Source organism: Amblyomma mixtum, chromosome 3 (genome assembly GCF_055824585.1).
Source record: "Amblyomma mixtum isolate Tamu chromosome 3, ASM5582458v1, whole genome shotgun sequence".
In the NCBI taxonomy this organism is placed as follows: domain Eukaryota; kingdom Metazoa; phylum Arthropoda; class Arachnida; order Ixodida; family Ixodidae; genus Amblyomma; species Amblyomma mixtum.
The window spans coordinates 6,308,734-6,329,659 of NC_143014.1; the positions used below are offsets into that span (position 1 = coordinate 6,308,734).

The 20,926-nt window shown below is 47.9% G+C and overlaps 1 protein-coding gene and 1 pseudogene across 1 annotated transcript in view; both read left to right on the top strand.

The window, feature by feature from the left end:
* Nucleotides 1-20,926, top strand: part of LOC149349147 (cubilin-like) — a 704,018-nt gene that overhangs the window by 563,370 nt on the left and 119,722 nt on the right. The window lies entirely within an intron of this gene.
* Nucleotides 18,950-20,171, top strand: LOC149349152 (uncharacterized; annotated as a pseudogene).

Genomic DNA, 20,926 nt, shown 5'->3' on the forward strand with positions numbered 1-20,926 from the left:
TATCTTTGCTGATTCAGAACGGTAGTCATTGCCCAAGGAGTTCGAAGAGCAGACGACACTGCTGGCGGACTGATTCGGAGTAAAATCTTTCCTCGATATAACTTTCAGCCATGCGTGCCGGAGAGTTTCATCAGCTGGGAATTCGTGGAAGCTTCCGCCAAGCTTTTTTCTTTTTGCTGGATTTGCAACATGGCACGCAGCATTGCGACATGTTCTTGAAAATGCAAGATTCATGAGGTCAAAGTCCCTGATTATCAAAATAATGTTTTGTCGGTATCGAAGTGATTCCAGGAACGCGATAATACATTACACATGGGTGATAGCACCAGAGCCCCTTCAGCAGCAACACTTGAGGACTGGGAAGCCTACTCCCAACACCACTCAAGTTCGCTTGAAGCAACACAATGTAAAAAAAAGCCATGTGTGGAAGGGCCCTGAGTATATAATTTGTCCAGCACGAGGCTAGAGAACTTATACCTCAAAAGAAAGAACCAGAAGACAGCCATGGGCCCCGCTGAAAGGAAAGCTCGTAAACAGTAGTATTTTTTTTTTCAAGGGAAAAGAGGGATAAAAAAGAGGAAGACAAGCGTTGTAGGGGCAGCGTTCAGGCACAGCGGCAGCTCACTCGCCCGAATAGATATTTCAAGACAGGTGCAATGCGGCACATCAAGTGATGCTTCAACACAGCCTTAGCTGCGTATCGATCGTATTATGCTACAGAAAACAACGTGTACTGTGTAAACCTGATTTGGGGATATACAGCGGGGTACTTTGATTTCCTTGCGGTTTCCTCTGGCTGTCAACACATTTTAGAGCGAAGCTGACGTCAGATTGGACACTTGCATCCTCCGTTGTATGCGCTTCTCCAAGCGTGTGTCATGCCGCGACGCCGACGGCCGGAGTTAGGGTGCCTCGATGCGCGCGCGCGGCATCGAGGCACCCTAGCAGGAGTTAAGGTCCCTCTATAATTTTTAAGGCAGGGACATCTGACGCGCGCGCCACCTAGAAGGATCCTGTGTAGCAGACGACGCCCATGTTTCTACTGCGGCTACCGCGGCATTCATGAGGTAAAAACATATCTGCACACGCGAGGAAATACAACTACCGGTGCCTGACTGTGGTAAAAAACGAAAGAAGAGCCAGAACTGCGAAAACCAGTCCTCTACTTTCAAATGAGCGCTGAAAAAAATTCACTCAAGAGAGCACAATGAGTGCTTGATCGCCTCGATTCAGCATGTTTGCATCTCGTTGATTTGTTCTCGTGTTAAATGAGTTTTTGAACTGAAATTAGCAGTATATAATCAAAAATAAGAGTGAGGTGTTGCCCTGGCAGTGTTTTTTAAAGTAGTCGATGCATTCGACGATAGACAACACGAAGTCGGAGCCGAAGACAACGCGCGACGCGTTTCGCACGGCGTTTCATCGCAAGCCTTGGTGATCGCGTGATCACAGTTCTGTTTTCCCTGTGGTTTATTTTACTGGTAAGCGTGCGGTATACATATACCGGTTACCTTGTTGTAAGAATGCGAGTAAAAAAAAAAGCCTAACAGTTGCTCGAATCGAAAAGATACGACATAACGCCGCTGAAACCTGCGACCCTTGCGGAAAGTAATCGTCCTGTGTGCGGAAACGTGTGCGCCGTCTTCTTGCCGCTGTATGTCTGTCGTGTAACGATTACCCGACGAGTGTCGTGTGTTTGTGGTTCAGTGCTACGAGTCAGTGCAACTGTTTCGACATTCTAAAGCGGTGGTATGGATCGCGTCATCGAAGCTCCTCGATCATGTTCGTGCTTCAAGAGTGATCTGATCTCGCGGCACACCAACATTGAGCGTTGTAGATATCTTTGTTGTGGCCGTGTGTTAACGCGGTTGACTGTTCTCGTGAACCGCTTAACGTCCCCACGTAGCCTTGAATCATCGAGCGGTTTGCTTGTTATGCTTTGCTGTATATATGTATATGCTGTATATGCCGACGGTTCAAAGTCTTCCCGTCCAATTCTGTGCAGCCACAGTTTTCTTCTGGTTAGATTCTGTTTGCCACGCGAAATGCAAAATAACTTCTTGCCATCTTCCGAGCAATTTCGGCACCCGACCGCACAGCAACAAGGCATTTCGGCCCCTGCGGAACAAAACTACCGCAGCAACGTGCACAGCAGAGCAGGCGAACGCGCGCTCTTCGCCTGGCCAGCGCTGGCCTGGCGCACTCGCGCGCAGGAGCTTTCATGGCGCCGAGGGGCGGAGCAAGGTCACATGTCGTCGATCGTCCAATCGCTGGCGTCGGCCGCTGGAGAAAAGCGTTTCCTTACTTTAAAATTATTGAGGAACTTTAGCAGGAGTGAGAGAACAGCGCCGCTACGCAGCGCGTGAGGTAACTTCTCCGATTACACCACGGGCGGACTGAATGCAGCGAAGCGCGCTATGCAGCGGAGCGCGCTCTCTCAAGAGAGAGCGCGCTCCGCTGAATGCAGCCCGGCCGTGATTACACATTTGCAATAGACGATATGCGAAATTGCTTGGCGGTCTGGCAACACCGCGCCCACAACTTCCGGTTTCCATCTTGGCGCGGTCGAGCTCGTCGAGCTGGTGCATCGTTTGCTATGCGTACTTTCTTCTTGCGAGTGGAATTTCAACAGGCAAGCTTCAGCAGCTGCGTTGTTTTCACAGCTGATCTTCGACCAAATTTAGGTGCTTTCAATAAGCGCCAGCTTCCTCCTACCGCATCCTCAGCTTCGCTTGAAGTCTGGCGCTGATGATCGCAATAATCCGCACTCGAAAGTGGGTTGGAAAGTCGAACCGTGACCGTGTGCTGTTGTCGTTTTAATGCTCGCATTAAAGCACCAGTTCAAGCATCACGCATTATCATGGCTATTTTATTCCCAGGTGGACGCGAATTCATCTGGTAGGGTAGCGAGCGGTTATTTTGCGGTGAGTGCGCACGTGTGTTGACAAACTTCTGTGACAGTGCGAACTTTCGTTCGCGCCGACGCCAGGAGCTTCGTGCATTGCAGTATAATCACACAAGACCCTCGACCAGCTGCGTAATTCGATTCCTTTACTGTAATGTGCAATGTGCACCCGCGGTTTTCAACGTCACCGTTTCAGAGCCCGGCGTCGGTTGATTTTCGCCACAATTCGTTGAAACCGCGTCCTGCTTAAGACGCAGTCAGTCGACATTAACAAGAGGAAAGTAAGCATGCACATATAATTCAAAATATTGTAAGCAAAGACGCAGCTTTTTCTTTTTTTTCAGATAAGCACTGAGCCACCGCGGCGCCTTGATTAGAGAAAGATGTTACAGCTGTAGGTGCATGCACGGACTCGATACGCTGGTCAAGCTGTGTGTGCAGGGGCGAAATTAGCATGTTCGGTTTCTTCCGAAACTTAATTAGCTTACTCCCAAACTTGGACAAATGGCTTTGTTGCGAAGCAAGCTGTTGTAGCTTGCCACAACGATAATAAAATCTGATGGCCTGAAGCGTTTTCAGAACACTGTTGCACGTACTTTCTAGCTTAGACATGCGTCCCTCCTTCATAATAAAGTAGCTATATTATTCGCTTCTTTTTTTTTAGATTTTCGTCGCCGCAGATATCGAAGGTATAGGAATCCTCAAGAAATAAACCATTCGCACCTCAGTTTTTATACGTAGAATGTATTGCTTCACAAAGACTCCTTAACGCGCATAACATATGCGTATATGGTCCAGAGAGTTTGCTCGCCCTTCTAAAACTAATTGAACACGGGAAAAACTTAACTGAACACGTAGCAAACTAAGCAGTAATCGGCATATGGTTCTTCGAGTGAACTTATTTCGCCACGGCACAAGCGATTGGCCCGCTCAAAAAAATTACCTTCTCTATTACGTTGTTCAAGTATGCGTCTATATATATATTCACGCCCGACCAGAGAGTTGATAAATGCACGAAATCGGCTTCTAATTTTGATCAGAGACAACAAAGGCTGTGGTCCTTATCTTAATTTAAACGCAAATCACCTCGAGAGATTTGTCAAAAATCAGCGCAGAAAGCGAGAGCTGCGCACTGATCCGCGTGCTGACACATGATACCTCGCATGGCGTTTTGTGTTACTAAAACGTTAGGACGGAGTAAAAAAATAGAAAAGTGAAAAGCTTGAACGCACCTAGTTCTGGCACGCATCGTAGTGTCTTTTCACAGTGGAGAGGGTAGCGCAACACTGCATCGGAATTTTACTTTTCAAACGAAGCGCAGCCGTTTTAACCCAACGCTGGGCAGCGGTTTCGTTTTCTGTACCGTGCCAACATGGAGGACTTAGTTCTCGGAGCGCCGAGAGATGGCGCTGCGCATTTCGCATTTCGCAAAGGGGGCGCTCCTATCCATCCATCCATCCATCCATCCATCGTCTATTGTGTGCGCGCTGAATGAGACGGCCGGAGCAAGCCCCGCCGCGCGCGCGTGATCGAGGCAGTTCTTCCGCTTGTGACCAGATGGCGCCACAGACGCGCTCGGAACACGGCGCCATTATGGGCCTCGTAAGTCGCCGGTTGCACGCCTCGACGCAGTAGTGGAAATATAGCGGGTAGATAGCGAATGTGCATTTTCTACGAAAATGTAGAAAGACAAAGGAAATACCTGCTGTGTTGTGGATTGCAAGAATTTCGGCAGAGAGTTAAAAGTGCGAGATGCGATCGTTTGCGAGCTTCATGGAACCGCACTGCGCAAGGACGTACTGCGCCTGTTCGCCGTGCACCCTTTCCGAACGGGCGAATGCAACGAACACGCTCGCCAGCGGTAGATAGAAAATATAGAAAGTACGGTTTAGACTTTGAACAATCTGCGAAGATAAGTGCACAACATAGTAGTTACCGAAACCGTTAATTCGTGCTTTCAGTTGCTGTGCGCTTGCGCCTGTGTGTGTAGCGAGACGTCGTTGCTCGTAAGCTAAGGTGTGCGGCCATTAGTAACAGGAGCGCCCGAGGCCGAAGTAGAAACGGAAAAGAAGGACGACTTATATACGCTCCTACATACCGCTACTGCAGATTGTGCAGATTACTTACCACCTACGAGTCCTCGAGCATTTTCATATTCGCATATCGAGCGTGGTGCGTACTACAATTATATATGTGAGGTTTGCATAATTATGAACTTCGCGTAGTACGAACGCGTTGCTGTGTGCTCGTTATAACAAATATATCGCGGAATCGTGCGAAGCGATTGCACGCCAGCTGGTGAAGGCGTCTCGATGCTTGGTACTGCTAGCTTGATAGTTAACATTTGTGTGTCTATTTATTTTTGTGGCCTTTCTGGCATTAACAAACCACTAGAAAATATTTTAAGTTTCCAAAACACCGTTAACAGGTTTTAAACAAATGCGTAGATGTGAGCGTTTTAGAGCGGTGTCTGCATGCTTGTACGCAATACGACAAAGACCCGGGCTGTCGCAAGAGCATTACACCCTACCGTTTTAGATAATAACAATAAAAAGCATTCAGCAGAGCCTCCAGTGGATACAAAGACAGGTGATCCATCCGTTCGCGCGAAGAGGCGGAGAGCTCAGTGGCTCTCTGCGACATAAAGCCCGGTCATGTTTTCACGCCTGAAGTGACCAAATTAGGGTTCTCACATGTGCTTCGAAGCTTTGAGCAAACCGTAGTGTCGTCTTCCTACTCCTTTACAACCGTATCAAGATAAACACTGCCTGTCGGAACCGAACCATCAGACGCAGCAGCCGTCGCGACAAGGCGCGCGTCCAGCAGTGAGGAGGCGTGTACTGACGTCGTGATCTCGTCATCAAAGATGACAGCCCCTATGGTACGGCGTTGTAAAGCATTAAGGCGGAATCTTGGGCTAGTTGGAAAGCGTTTGGAATCATATTTGCTAGCGCTTAGTGAACACACGGGACAAGAGCACAAATACACAGGACAAACGCTAGTCTTCAACTGCCGTTTATTTGAAAAACAATCAATATATGACATCTCAAAATAGCTGAACCCACACATGCGCAGTAGCAACGCCACGCCTGAGGAACATCATTTCTTTTTATGACAGGTTTACAGACGGGGTGCTGACGCATTTCGAACCTTCACTATCAATGCACATAGCATCTACAATGCCAGCCTATTCCATTCGCTCCAGTTAGTCGTGCAGTGCTTTGCGGTGTGCCAAGGGTACAGTCGAGCGGCTTGAACGACTGGCATCGCCGAGCATCGTCGTGCACTGGCGTTGGCCGCACCCGGTGCCTTGAAAGATGTCGCTGTATTCTTTAAGCAGCTTCTCAGAGCCTTTCGTTATCAACGAATCCACCTGCCTGGATACCAACCCGAGGTTATCACTCGCGTGCAGACGAAGTAACATCTGTCGCCCTTTCTTGACGACGAAGAATTTCAAGCTACAACATCGGTTGACGATGGCTGCTTGTTGGTTGATAACGCCAAAGTGCTTGAGTGTACAGCCGCTGTACGATCGTAGGGGGCCTCCACAACGGTGTCTCTTAGAGTTACTGCATATGCTATCAAAGGTAGCAGAGTTGCGCGTCTGTTTGATAAACGCCGCTCGCGACTCCATTGGTAGAGCGCCATCACGTGGTGTCCAAGCAACCGTGTACTGCGGAGAAGACGGCGCTCGATGGGCAAAATCGTTCACTTTCGGTTCTGAACCGGTTTTACCGGTGTCGAGTGCTCCCCCGCTGCCTCTGTCCCCGATTCGAGACAAGCGTTTGCGGGTAGGTAGGCTGGAAACGCTGATTGGTCAAAAAAATATGACGTCATACGCGTGACATCAGAGGTCACGTGATATTTAGTGACGTCATGTCCGGTTGGGGACAGGCATGTTTTCCCTAGATTTTTCCCCGCCACCGCTCGTCAGCGGACGGGGCTGCTCGCGAGGAGCCGAGAGGCGAGGAGGCAGCGTGCACTGCAGCGTTGCGGCGTTGCCTCCTCGGCGTGTCCCCGTCATGTCTTTCGACCCGCCGCGGTGGCTCAGTGGCTATGGCGCTCGGCCGCTGATCCGAAAGACGCGGGTTCGATCCCGGTCGGGGTGGTCGAATTTCGATGGAGGCTAAATTCTAGAGGCCCGTGTACTGTGCGATGTCAGTGCACGTTATAGGGCAACTCCGGCGATTTTTCAGCCATTTTAAGTTAATGGCTGTTTTGTGTTCCTAAGAACCTCCTGTAATGTGTACGATACAAGGTTTTCAAAAGCAACCGTAAAATAATTTTTAAACAGCAAAAAACGCAAAACTCGAAACCGAAACCGCAAAACCGAAACCGGGGAGGTGCCTTCGTGCGGTACAGACTGTGACGTCACGAGCGGGTTCGCCGCGCTGTGAAGTCCCCGAAGATACCACAACTACCCTGAGCCGCGCTGTCGACATAACTGAAAGCGCGGAGGACAGCTTTTCCGAGACCAGCGAGTCTTTAGAAGACGACTCATTCGACGAATTTTGGACTGGACGAGTCGCCTTTTAGGCATGATCCACCGACGCGCGAGCCAGCCGAGTCACACCACAAGCCGCGTCACCTGCAGCACGGAGACGGTCTGAACTCGGAGAAGTGATTAGTTGAGTCATTTCTCGTGCATGCATTTGTGACAGAGTCGTCAGAACAAAAGTTAATGAGATGCTCCCGACGACAGCTGTTCGTGTGGCCAGTGCCGGCCGACCCAGCCTGATGAAAGAATCTGCTGCCGGAATGTTGCCGCTGTGCACAACGTCCTTACAGGGGCATGCATCACCAACAGTCCTCTCTGCGAAGCTTTATCTCGACGGCGAGCTTTTGGAAGTGAGTTCACGTCAGCTACAGTTCTACAATCCAATATACCGCTTCTTCTTGACGGCCGCGCTTCGTTCAGCTGGCCGCTGCGATCGACGGTTGTACTAGAATAACGTTGGCACAGAATATGCCTTCAAGCGCCAGTTGAACGAAGCCTTAGCGAGTTCAAAGATCTCTTTGAAGTACACGCTGTCTTCATAGCAATCTGGCGCGAAATGTTCCGAACACAAGCGGGAATGCTTCCTCGGAGAACAGTTTACACGGCGGACAGCTCTCACCAACTTGTCGCGAAGGTTCTTATCGCTAGGAAACCTACGCTAGATCACACCCGTTGTCACAGATCAAGAATTTGTGCACCCCACAGCACAACAGAAGTTGCCGTGACCCATCACTCTGGCGTACACGTCACATCAGGCACGTTGAGATGGCGCGAAATTGCACAGGCGGTCGAAATAATTCCGGAGAGCTCCACAACGGACCTCTTTCTTCCTTTCACTCCTCCGTTACGTCGCGGTTCGGGTGACCAATTTTCAGTTTTCCCCTGCACTGCCAGCGCCAGCGCGCGCCCAACCAGCTTGACACGCCGCCCCGCCCGTGACGTCACAGAACAGGGTGGCCTGTAGAAGTTGCTCGATCAGTGGGTGCCGTTCGCGTCGAGGAGCGCTTGTCTTCAAAATTCGTTTGCGGAAAAACTACGCCGGTTTCAGGTGCGAAATTTTACATGAGGCATCAGACTATGATAAAGAATACAGACTTAAAATTTCATTTCAATCGATGCACATCGAAAAATCGCCGGAGTTGCCCTTTAAAGAACCCCAGGTGGTCGAAATTTCCGAACCCCTTTCACTACGGCGTCCCTCATAGTCTGAGTCGTTTGCGACGTTAAAACCCCAATAAACCATCAACCCAGTTCTTCAGAGCGCGCGCGAGATTAAAAAGCGCACCTGTCGCGCTGCGCTGTCACACTGCATGCCTGCTTCTGTGCATTTCTTGCGGACTCCTTTCAGTCATACTTAGCTATACTATTAACCAAAAGGCTTCTTAAACAGTTATTTCAAGTTTTATTGCTATGTATAAAGAATATGTTTTTAGCAGTTGCGTGAGCCCGAACAAAAGAAAACTGTTTTTATTCCCCTTCAGTATTCCTGCTTATCGGGACTTGAGCATTTATATGTTGCAGTACAACTTTTTTCAGGCATCACAACTGATGTTTCGATGTGTTTGGTACATATTCATCTTCAGACATTTCATGTCTGTTGGGTAAAAAAAAATATACGAAATAATACTTGACTGCATCAATTGTGACTGAGGCAACTAGCATCACGTATAGCATGCTCTTGAAATTCCTCTAGCTGTTGCACAGAAGTCTGTAATTGACTTCATTGTAGCTTCATACTTGCACCATTTAAACTCTGCATATAGCTCTTTCTTCACAAAAAGGAAATGTGATTAGGTTTCTGAATAGAGCTGTGCACGGTCCGCAATTTCGAACCCGCGCCCGGCCCGGGACCTAACCTACCGGCAGGAAGCCCGGCCCGACACTGAAGGACCCTGAGCACGCTCGTGCTCGGCCCGACCTGCAAAGCGGCGACGACACAAAAAGAGAATTTCAGGAAAATGAGTTTATTTCAATGACATTCAAATTTTGGCCTCGCATTCCAGGTCACAGTTTGGGATTATACACAAGACACAGCGCATAAAGGTATAGATATTTATCACTCTAAATATGCAAGTTGTTCATTGATGATGGCTTGATCTAAACAAGAGCGGCGCTCTTTCATTACGAATCCTGCGGCGCTGAAATTTTTCTCGTTGCTTGAATTGGTGGCCGCAACGGCTAATACTTTCATAGCAAGAAGAGAAACGCTTGAAGTACGAAGGGGAATGACATACGTGGTGTCGTAAGCCATGGATGGCGTGCCACGACAGGAAAACTTTTTGACTTGTCAGAGGATAAGCGAGCAAATAAGCGACAGGGCGGCGCTATCCTGCGAATGCCGATGTGGCCGCGACGTCCCTGCTTCTGCTATTCACGGGAAGGCACGGTGCTTTGTTCACTTTACTGACAAGCGATTACGGCGAAACGCAGCAACCAAGGCTGCGCCAGAATAGTACGAGCTGAGCTGTGGTGGCGGCGCCAGTGACATTCTTCTAATGCCATTCATGTGGTGGGGACCCCCCCCCCCCTTCACTCTCGCCCGGGACTATTGTCCGTCTCCCCGGCCGGAACCAGAGAGAGTAGCTCCTGCCTTGGTAGGCGGACAAGAGAGAAGGCTGCCGGCTCTGCGGTGCGCTGCGAGTGGCGAGTGGAAGAATTTAACCTTTTCCCGATGTGCTGCTGCGCGACTCCGTGACCCCGCGACCTCGCGTGCGCCGTACGCAGCCCTGCCTCCGCTTCCCAGAACCTTCCTTTCTTCTTACAAGGCGCCCAAAACTGGTTGCTTTTCCCCAACCTTGGTACTTGCTAGAACCAAAAATGCGTGTCCAGCCCCAGCTAGCTTTTTTTTTTAGCGCTTGTACTATCCTCCCGTCCTTGTACATTCCCTCCTGGATGGTCTAGACACAAATCACTACCTGCTGTGCATGCAAGACGCCCAGCGCACCACAGCCATATTCGCACTTTCACATATATGATACATGCTTTGCCCAACTTAGAGCCCTGGGCGTTTGGTTGTGAGTAACACCGTATGGCGCGTAATGCATTCCCATCAGGCAGAATTAAAATATGAGAAAATTTATCGCAAGATATATTTCCTTGTATTCTCCAAGTAAATTACTACTATACTAACTCCTCCCTTCTGAAGTGACCAAAAGATAAAACAACTCAGCGTGTGAAAAAGGTGAATGCAAAAATACACTACTTTTGTGCAAAATTCACAGGAAGTGCACTTAAATTGCCACAAGTGCATGGCCAATTAAGAAAAAAAAACAAGGGCAAAGGACGGAGACGCACAACAGGAACACAGGACGACGCTGTGTTCTGTGTTCCTGTATTCTGTGTTCCCAGTTCTGTATCCCCGTCTTTTGCGCTGGTTTTCTTTCTACAATCGTGAACGAATTAACTCGCCCAGCTCTCCATTCTACTGGACCAATAAGGCATCAAGCTTCACAGTGCGTTAGTGTTATATCTTACGCTACATATTTTCGAATTGTTTTTGCTGCAAAACAGGTATAAGAGGTCGGCATACACGTCTTTCATTTGCTTAGGAAGAAAGCAGCGCAGTCAAGAAAGTTACTCCCTCCTGCCAGTGAAAATTTAAAAAATGCGGTTTTTTCAGCGCCAGTATAAAATCTTTGCATGCTGACGGCATGTTGAAATTTTCGTTAATGCACCGTAATAATTATCTCATGAAGCCCCATTTCTTGTGGCCCAGGACGAAGAGTACGATGATTTATGGCAATATTTGAAGTGCATTTTTGAACCAAGTTCTTATTGCTCTAAGTTCTCCTAAGCAAAGAAGACTGAAAATTGTGATAATTTTGATAATGCTTTATGGAGCTAACACTTCCAGGACGTGGTAAATAAACAAAAAATAAATTCTTTGATAAAGGCCTGTAGGCTGCACTTGTGCTGCTCATTTATTTCATGCTGTCCATTTTCTCAGTGCAGTGTCTTCTTTGATAGGCATATTTCTGGCTCATTACATACTTTGCTTCGGTTCACAATTCTTCTTTTACCTATATTTCATCCACTTTCCTGCCATGGTCTCTATTCAAACGTAATTTGTGTAATTTTGCTTTGTCCAGTCTCCTGCAATGTTCTAGTATATACGATTGATGTGAAGACCTGTTTCAAGCTGTTGCACTATAATTCAGTCTAACCTCCTCGATCACGATCACCTAAGCCTTTCCTTGTCTGTTGCCATACTTTTTTATGGAAACACTTAAAAACAAAGCACCATGATCTATTTCAGTATTGTTTTATTTGCCGATCTAATTTTTTCGAAGATAACATGGAATCCCAACTCCCCTTTAATGTCCCCGTTCTCGTCTCGAAGTCGCGAATTTTTAGATGTGCGCTCAGTATTCTCGTTAGTGCATTTGTGCTCACAAGGGACTATAACAGCCAACGCGGCGAATACGTTAGATTTAATCCTGACAAATCGATCTGTCTTAGTCTCACCTATTACATACCTGCCAGGCATCAGCGACCACTTGCTAATGCACTCTGACATTAATCTAGCCACTCCGAACACTAACAAAAAGAAAAAAATAATAATACGAGACTACAACGGAGCAAATTTTCAGGCGATAAATAATGAACTATTTTTTTTTATCGATGCTTTCCCATAGCTTTGGTGTCCGCAGCATTCAAACCAACTGGAGCATGTTCACAGCTATAGTGACCCAACTCACAGAACAATACACTCCTGAACGCACTGCTACCACCCACTCAATAGCTCCCTGGTGTAATAATCACATTAAACGTTTATCTAACAAAAAGAAAGCCTCTATCGCATCGTAAAGTTCTCGCCAACTAGTGATTGATCGGACTTCGTATTCAGCGGCTTCGAACATGTATGTTCAGGCGCTCAAAAGCGCTAAAAGCACTTCCACTCACATGTAACCACCAATGTCAAAAATTCTGGCGGGTCATTAATCCTTCCACCGATGATAGTATTGCGTTATCTGACCCGTTAGGCGACCCCATCCCTTCCGACGTTTGCGTCACGATTCTTAACCGCGCAATCACTGACAACTTTACACCCATATCTGATGTATACATATTCCTACAACTCACCACTTCAACTATGTTTTCATGCCACCTATAACTGTTGCTCCTACTGGTGTGAATAAGCTTATTGATGGACTCAGTGTTCATTCCGCTCCGGGTTATGACTGCGTTGCTTAAAAAGCACTGCAGCTTATTCGCTCATTATACTAACCAAACTTTTCCAGCATTGACCAGTCAACGCTGCTACTGAGTGGAAGATCGGAAAGGAGGTTACAATCTACAAATCCGGCAGCAAAGCATCCCCTATTAATTATCGTCCCATATCCCTTACCAATACTTGACCCAAAATGTTCAAACATATAATATTCACCAACCTTGTTAACTTCCTTTCATTGAACAACTTTTTTATGTCAGCGCAACATGGTTTTCGAAAACCTTACTCTTGCGAAACACAGTTAATATAGTTTACACATGCATTGCACTGTATTCTAGATCTATCATCACTAACTGACTGTATATTTCTGGATTTTTCAAAGGCTTTCGACGATGTATGTCACAACCTTTTGGCTCACAAACTAAAACATCTAGATATTGACTGTAACTTATTGAAATGGATTGAATGTCTACTTAATCGCTCACAATTAGTTTTTGCTAACGGTTATAACACCTGTTTTACGGAGGTGTCTTCCGGAGTTCCACAAGGTTCAGTTCTTGGACCCTAGCTACTGTTCCTGATTTAACATTAATGATCCCCGCTCTCTTATGGATTCTCATATTCACCTATTCGCTGATGTTTGCGTCATTTTTAGAGAAATAACCAACACTAACAACCTTACATTACTTCAGTCAGTGGCGGTCACAGAGAATGGTTTTAGGGGGAGCGGACAGTCTGCTGTATATAAAAAAGAAAAAATAGAAACAACGATTTTTATTTTATTTGCACAAAAGTTTTTTGCGCTTTGTTATTGAAAAATAAATGGCGAAAGGTATAGACGTTATGCCATTACTCAATCTTTGAATGTTAACGTTTACGCGAGCAATATTCATTTCGATACCAGGGGAAACGAGTCGAGGTCTGAAATATATGTCCACTAAGGTCCAAGCACTTGCCCGGACATTTCACCAGTGGGGTTAGCGGCCTTCATTTCTCAGTTCTGGGAAGTGGCTTTGTTCCGCCCTTAGTCCCCTCCTTCAAGGCGGCTGGTCGGCGCTCCTTGTCAAGCCAGAAAGGGATGGTCCCCTCGCTGGCGTCGCGCTGTGTCCCATGGTGGGATAAAGACATGAATGGGTGGCTCCCCCCCCCCCCACCCCTCACCCCCCGCCGACGAGGTTGTTGGCCGCCGCAACCGCAGGTGAATGGCACCGCCGTCGCCGCCGCGCCGGCGGCATGGTAAGACAACGGTGGCAGCAAGGCAGGAACACGATACCTCCACAATCTCAACGAATTGTGCTCGTATAACTATCAACGTGTAGAACGTGGAATTGTGTGAAATAAGACAGCCGCTAACAAGGTGAACGTACAAAGCAGGGGACTACTTGACGAGACCGCCACTGACTACAGTGCGAAGAATGGGGAATGCAGCTATATATGAACAAATGCAAAGTGATGCGTGTATCTAGAAAAACTTCCGTCCCACGTCACTACTACATCGATAACATTTCGTTGGAATCAGCCTCATCATATAAGTGCATCGGCGTCCACATTACTTATTATCTTAACTGGTCTCTTCATACCGAGAACATAATTGAAAATGCTAATCGCATGCTTTGGTACTTACGTCGCAACTTCTTTAACGTTCCTTCCAATTTGAAACTACTGCTTTATCAAACACTAATACGATAAAAACTCGAGCATGCAACACGTGTATGGCACCCTGCTCATGACAACTTCATTAATGATCTTGAGCTGGTGCAAAATAACTCTGTGTGTTTAATCCTTGTTAACTACAACCGCACAGCGAGTATAACAACTATGAAGTCTAATATCTGCCTCCCATAGCTGACATCGCGTAGAAAAGTGTTTCGTATCACCCTGTTCCACAAGCTGTACCATCATCCCGCTCTTCGTGATCACCTCATCCCCCATACAATTTTACCGCCGCATTGATCATGATCACAAAGCCGGAAGTATGTCATGCAACAGAAAATGCTGCTCGCAGTCATTCCTGCCGCGAACCTCATGCGACTGGAACCACCTTCCCGCACAAGTTGCCGGCACTGAAAATTATGAGCAGTTCCGCGTAGCACTAGCTAACATTGTATATTCAGGCGCTGTTTAATATTCATGTAATCAATTGTATTTTTCTCTCAGTTTTCGTATATTTACCATTCCCCCTGTGTAATGCCACTGGCCTTGAGGAGTAACATAAAAAAATAAACAGAGTAATATGCAAGCCTCTCACACTACATTCACTAATATTTCTGTCTTTCTGTAATAACGATTTGTAGACAGCCTAAAGACTCATATTTCACTGACGTGAAGGTTCATTTTTCAGAGTTCCATACAGTAGAGCGCAGGATAGCGCTTGTGCTGCATCGTTCTTCTTCTGTGTGTGTCATTGTAGGCGCTATTGTTTGTTTTCTCAAGTACTATGCACCATGTACCCCAAACTGAAGTTCTTCTAAATCTTCTTTTGATATTAGCAGTTGCAAATTCAAGCCTTCTGCAGGATTTGAAGGAGGCCCAAGGAGCCGAGGACTAATTTTATGCATATGTAAATGTAAACAGCTAATCTATCTGTACTATTGTAACTTGCATTCTTTTTTGCTTTATGTGCTGTTCTTATATTTCGTGCCGTAGTGCTGAATGTCGTAATTTTTGTATGTATTATAGTGTAAATTGATACTGTACGTCTGCTGTCAGTGTTTTCTTTTTCTTTACTGTAATGCGCGATTGTAATGTTTATCTCTTATATTGTTTGGTGTATTTTCCATGTTCTTTTAAAGTACCAACTTGTTTTCCTACGTTCAAAACTATCATCTAATGGTCCCCTGGGCCTTGTCAAGCTGTGTGCACAGCTTTTAGCCCAGGGTGACCAGCCAGATTTTTCTGGTAAATAAAGTGCATTGACCGATTTATTAATTCATTGATATGCAACTTACAAATGATTGGAAATGAGGGGAACATGTGCACAGGGTGGAAAGCGCGTGGTCTGCCAGGAAACACTGAGGTGGCCCCGAGAAGGGCCTTTAGTAAGGACGACATCCGTTTTGTGCCTCTTCACTAAGCAGCGACGACACGGCGTGCGCAGTCCTCGTTTTGCCCGAGCTGTGGAAGCAATCCTTGGTAAAGAAATACACGAGGGAACAAAGTCGTGCTGTGTATGCAGATGCGATCGCCTCGTGGTTCCATTCACGGCGAACAATCATCCGGCAAGCCCGGCTCTTTCGACGGATTCAGGAAACGACTGAAAAGAACAAAAGTAAGGAGCGAAGAAAGGTGCATTGCTTACAGGTTAAAACACAAAATACAAAGCTAGGCGCTGCACTCGGTTAACCCATTCAACGAGGCGTGGCGTGAGCTTTAAATCCGATTTCGACAAGGCGTGAGAAGTCGCTAAAGAAGCAAAGGCACACTGCACTGGGTGAATGATATAGCTAGACTAAGCGCAAGTCATAACTTCTCTAAAGCCACACTGCACTCGTTTAACCCTGCAACGAGGCCTAGCGCGGGTTCTGATGTCTGGCGCCGATTTCGACAAAGAGAGGGTACACGGCCGCGAGATTGGATGCCCGCAATCTTCCAGGAAGCAATGAAGCGGCCCTGAAAAGGGCCGTTTGGAGCAGCTCTTCAACGTCAACCTACAGCGGCGTGGCCGCGCAGTGAGCAGTAGGCCCAGCGTCCGCGGCGAACAGTAACTTCGGCTTCCGAGAAGCATATCCAGGGAACCATGCTGCAAAAAAAAGTTTCGTTACAAGCACCGCAATTTGGTGCGTCCTCAATGCACGAGAAAACTTGCGACAATGTAGTTCAGTCCTTACCTCGGGGTTGAGAATGCGCACGCCCGACAAGCGCGTCAGCGTGGCTGTCAAACGGCGGTCCTCAAAGCGCGCCTGATGCGGATCCTTGTAGTGCCGCGGCAAAAACTTTTAAATACGAGCACGACACTAGCCACGTGCTACTGGCGAAACGGCGAAAGCCGCAAGCAAAAACTGCACAGAAATTTCAGCTGGCTGTCGCCGACGAGCGCACCACGCACGAACGCCATAGCTGCACACGCCTCGAAACGAGCGCGCCGAGGATCACGAAACGAATGCCCGCTCACCACGCACGCGCGGCGCGGCGGGTGCACCTAGCGATTCCCCAGGCGCTCTAGGGAGAGGTCGAGAAAGGCGCGCTGACGCCACGTCCGGTTGAGAACGAGGGCGAAGTCAAAAAACATCACGGAGAAGCGCATCCAATCGACCAATCAGCGTTTCCAGCCTACCTACCCGCAAACGCTTCTTGTGTGAAAGCCTCGTCCAGTTATACCCCTGTCACACGGCCAGTTCAATAACCATCGAGTCGAGGGCCTTCGAGATTTTCGATCGCCATCGAAGTCGAGGGAGTCGTGGTGCTGCTACACGGCACATCTCAATGGCCATTGAAATCGTTCTCGCGTCTTACGCCAAGATCGTGTGGCGCCGCAATCGCTACGTTCGGTTTCGCGTAAATAACAAAAATATGTTGACGAAACTTAACGAAGTGTTCAAATACACTTTTTTGCAGTCATAAGGCGCGTTCACACTCGTTCAAAAATCCGGCAAGCGAAGCGGATTCGCTCGCCGCAAAAACTAGGACCTGTTTTCATCTGTTGACGCCCGGGCGAGTTGGAACGGCCGCGCCGCTGCTGCTTCTCGCTGTGCGCACCACGTCGCCGCTCGCGGCGTACACAGATACAGTGAGAAAAGAGCATCAATTTATTCTGTCTACGTACCACGAGCGTATGCACGCTTACGTAAGCTAAACGCAGGCGCATTCCCACATTTAGTTCAGCGTATGCTAGCAGAGACGCAAAAATAAACTCAGCCTATAGTGGCGCCATCTGGTTCTCAAAACAGGAACCATTACTGTCAACAAACCGACTCTCTTAGGCCTAGCAGCGGCAGAATCGTCACTCTAAATAAAAAAAATAAAGCAAATTTATCACTTATACGTTTTCTTGTAGGCAAGATGAGACGAAGCGAACGACCGGTGCCCCATTTATGACCAGTGAAGGGACAGAAAGAGGCAGCAACAACGAGAATTCAGTCCGAAGCGAGGGGTCCGGCTTTGAAGGGCGCCGCCATGTTTGTTGTCGTTCGAAGCAATGCTAGCAACCTTGGGCAACGCTCGAAGGCCCTCGAAATCTCGATAGAGTTCCCGGCTGCTCCGTCGACTCGATAGACTATTGACTCGATGGCCATTCAAACTGGCCGTGTAGCAGCGCTCGATCGCCTTCGAGTCGATAGACTATCGATTCGAGGGCCTTCGAAATGCCCGTGTGACAGGGGTATTAGTCTTTCTAGGGACCCTAGTCCAGTCAACTCAAGTAGAGATTGCTGCGGGTGTTCAGCAAGCCGTGAGAAACACGCAGAGGGTGCACAGAAGAGGGGAGCCTCGAAAAGCTTGCAAGGTCAGTGGCGTTCTTGGTGACGACGGTGGAAAGGGGGGATGCGGCGCGGGCAGTAACCTCTCTGCGACGAGGTGATGGTCGCTGCGCTGAGGAGAAAAAAGGGCAAGAGGTGAAGACGCACGCGTTTCCCGCGGAGCGCCATGTGGTAGGGGAAAGGAGTTTGCAACGCAGGCGGCTAGGGAAGTCATCAAAAAAAACAAAAGCAAACCAGCTGCACGCCGCGGCAGCTATACGGCGAGCAGGAAAAACGGGTGGCGCTTTCGTGACTGGATCCTTTTCTCTGGCTGCGCACGGCGGTGCGCGGCTCCACCGCGGGTGCTAGCAGTAACATAGTTTGAAGTTACACGCACATGAAAAAAGATGTTTTGGTGCCTGCCAACGTTGCAAGCTTTCTTTTCGCAACGGGAGCTGAGACAAGCAAGTAATAGACAATACAGAGGAAATGGACACGCCAGAAACGCATAGAGTGAAAGAATAACCGCCGAATTCATAAACGCTACTCGACTCGGCGCTTGCCCTCGACTCCGTGTAGTGGACGAAACGGGCCCTCCTCCACTCAAAGAGCCGTCGCGTTTCGTTTACTTCATGGAGGCGCGCCTCGAAAAACCGTCCTCGAATCGAGATTTTCCTCAGTAGGCAAATCGGCGTCTGGATTCAAGGTTAGGGAGAAATTTCTGACACATAAACGCCGCGCAGCTGCGAAATAATAGCGTACGTTGTCGGTTTGCATTATTAGTAGTGGATGGGCACTCTAAACTCGCAAAAACGCATCCCTCTGCGCGTTCTACGAAGTGTGTCCATGCGAGCCAATTGAAGCCTGTCAGCGAGCCGACCGGAGCAGTTCGCGCTAGCGTTGGCTCGTCCACGGGTCGCAGTTAGGCGCGATCGCTTCGCTGAACGTCCGTTCTTTTCAGCTTGCGGGCGTTCTATCTCAGAATGAGTAGCACGCAGGACAGTGCGAGCGAGACTGCCGCTCACGGGCAAGGCCGGTTCGTATACACTCACGAAGAACAAGAGGTGCTCACGGGACTCGTTATGAAATATGAGCACATTACTGAAAGCAGGCGAACCAACAGTGCTTCCCTGGACGCAAAACCGAAGACCTGGCAGAAACTCTGTACTGAATATTACAGTCAGCCGAAGATCCGACCGAGAACAGTGAAGCAGCTCAAGAAGAGGTGGGACAATGAAAAATCCCGGTACAAGAAAGAGAAATCGGAGATCAACAGAGATGTGCACGCAGCAGGTAAATATGACGTATATTGCGGGATAACAATGCAGCAGCAAGCAAAATTTCAGTTTTCATGCTTACGTGCATTACGTGTTGGCACTATAAATTGTCGCATTTTTCACCAGGCGCAGCATTTTTAGGCGAATGTGCTACGATCCTGTGATGTGCAAATGTATGGAGTATTGATGTCGCTAATGTGTAAACTGCTTAGCTACGAGACGTAAAGAAAAAATCGGTGCCAAGATTCTCTGTGCGCTGGCTGTCATCTGACCCACGATTAAAACACCTAAGTATGCAACGAGGTTTGATCAATAACAGTTTAACGGTTAAGTGGTATTTCGCATGGTAATGACAGTGCATTCATCCATGCACTGCTGTGCACTTTCTTTGCATATGTATTTGCTGTTCTACAAGAACCGATACTGACGACCCAGTCTATTGTTTTCTTTACACGCTTGTTACCTGCTGAACTAATTGCTTTCAAAAATTATTTTTCCATTTGTGGAATGGTTGTGCAATTCCAATCAGTGCCAGATGTGCCAGTGCACTTCATTATGAAGTGAATGCGTATTTTAGGAAGTTATAAAGGCTAGTGGGAACAGAAATTGTGGACTGCTGGATTTTTAATTGCTTCCTCTGTTCCATAAGCACATTCCATTTATCTGAACGAATGACACAGTGCACATGTGACGTCTGACCTGTTTCAGGTGGCGGGCCGCAAACTTGCCGACCAATGAGCCCCATACTTGCTCAAGTGGGGGCCATTGCGTCCTATATGGAGACTCATACGACAGCGACGCAGTGTCGCAGCCGGCCCTGTCTCTGGAATCAGCTGCTATGTTTGAGGCGATGGTTCACGATTGCTGGACTGATGGCCGCGGTAAATATGATCTGAAGAGCTCAGCCAATATGTATTTCTTTGGATGACTAGGAACATGAAACGCTTTATGAAGTAACTGAAGCTACCATCTTTCAAATATTTGCGTGACAAGAGGACGGAGCTCTCTGTAACATGTGATAAACGGAGAACCGAGGATTGCTGCGCTTCCTTCTCTGTTTACAATATTTGCAATAATACTCATGTTTGCTCTACTTACCATCTCAAAGAGTTTAGTGCTTTTGTCAGTACTTGATGATCTTTTTGATCTGTTACAATCGTACTTGTGCCAGTTGTTTCTCCTGTCGTATGAAATGTATTCCTTTTCTTTCTGTGCCTCTCTGTGAACGCCATCTTTTGTTTGCCTCCTATTAAGTGCTCATATTTGTGTTTTTGCGTCCCATGTGTTTAGTGTCGGGGAGCTCTTAAAGTAGAAGTTGTACCTGTTTTCAAGCAAGTAATTCTGCATTCCCAGTACAACTCCTTACCCTTATTCAGCTTCGCCATCTCCGGAGCAAGGCACTGCAAAAGCAACTACAGCTGCTTCATCTCCTGCAACTGCTTGATCTCCTGCAGCTGCCTAAGTTCCTGCCGTGGCTCCAGCTCCTGCAGCTCTTGGTGCCCTGCAGGCAAGGCTTCCTTTGCCACAACTTGATAGGGATACCTTGCCACGGCGAACACCCCCTGCAGCATCTGTGTTGCATCGCAGCCAAGTGAAGCAGCAGCACAGAGAGGCGGGCGCATTGCTGCATTGCAACGCATGTTTGCTCCAGAGACAGAGCAACGAGTCATTGCATTCCAGGCA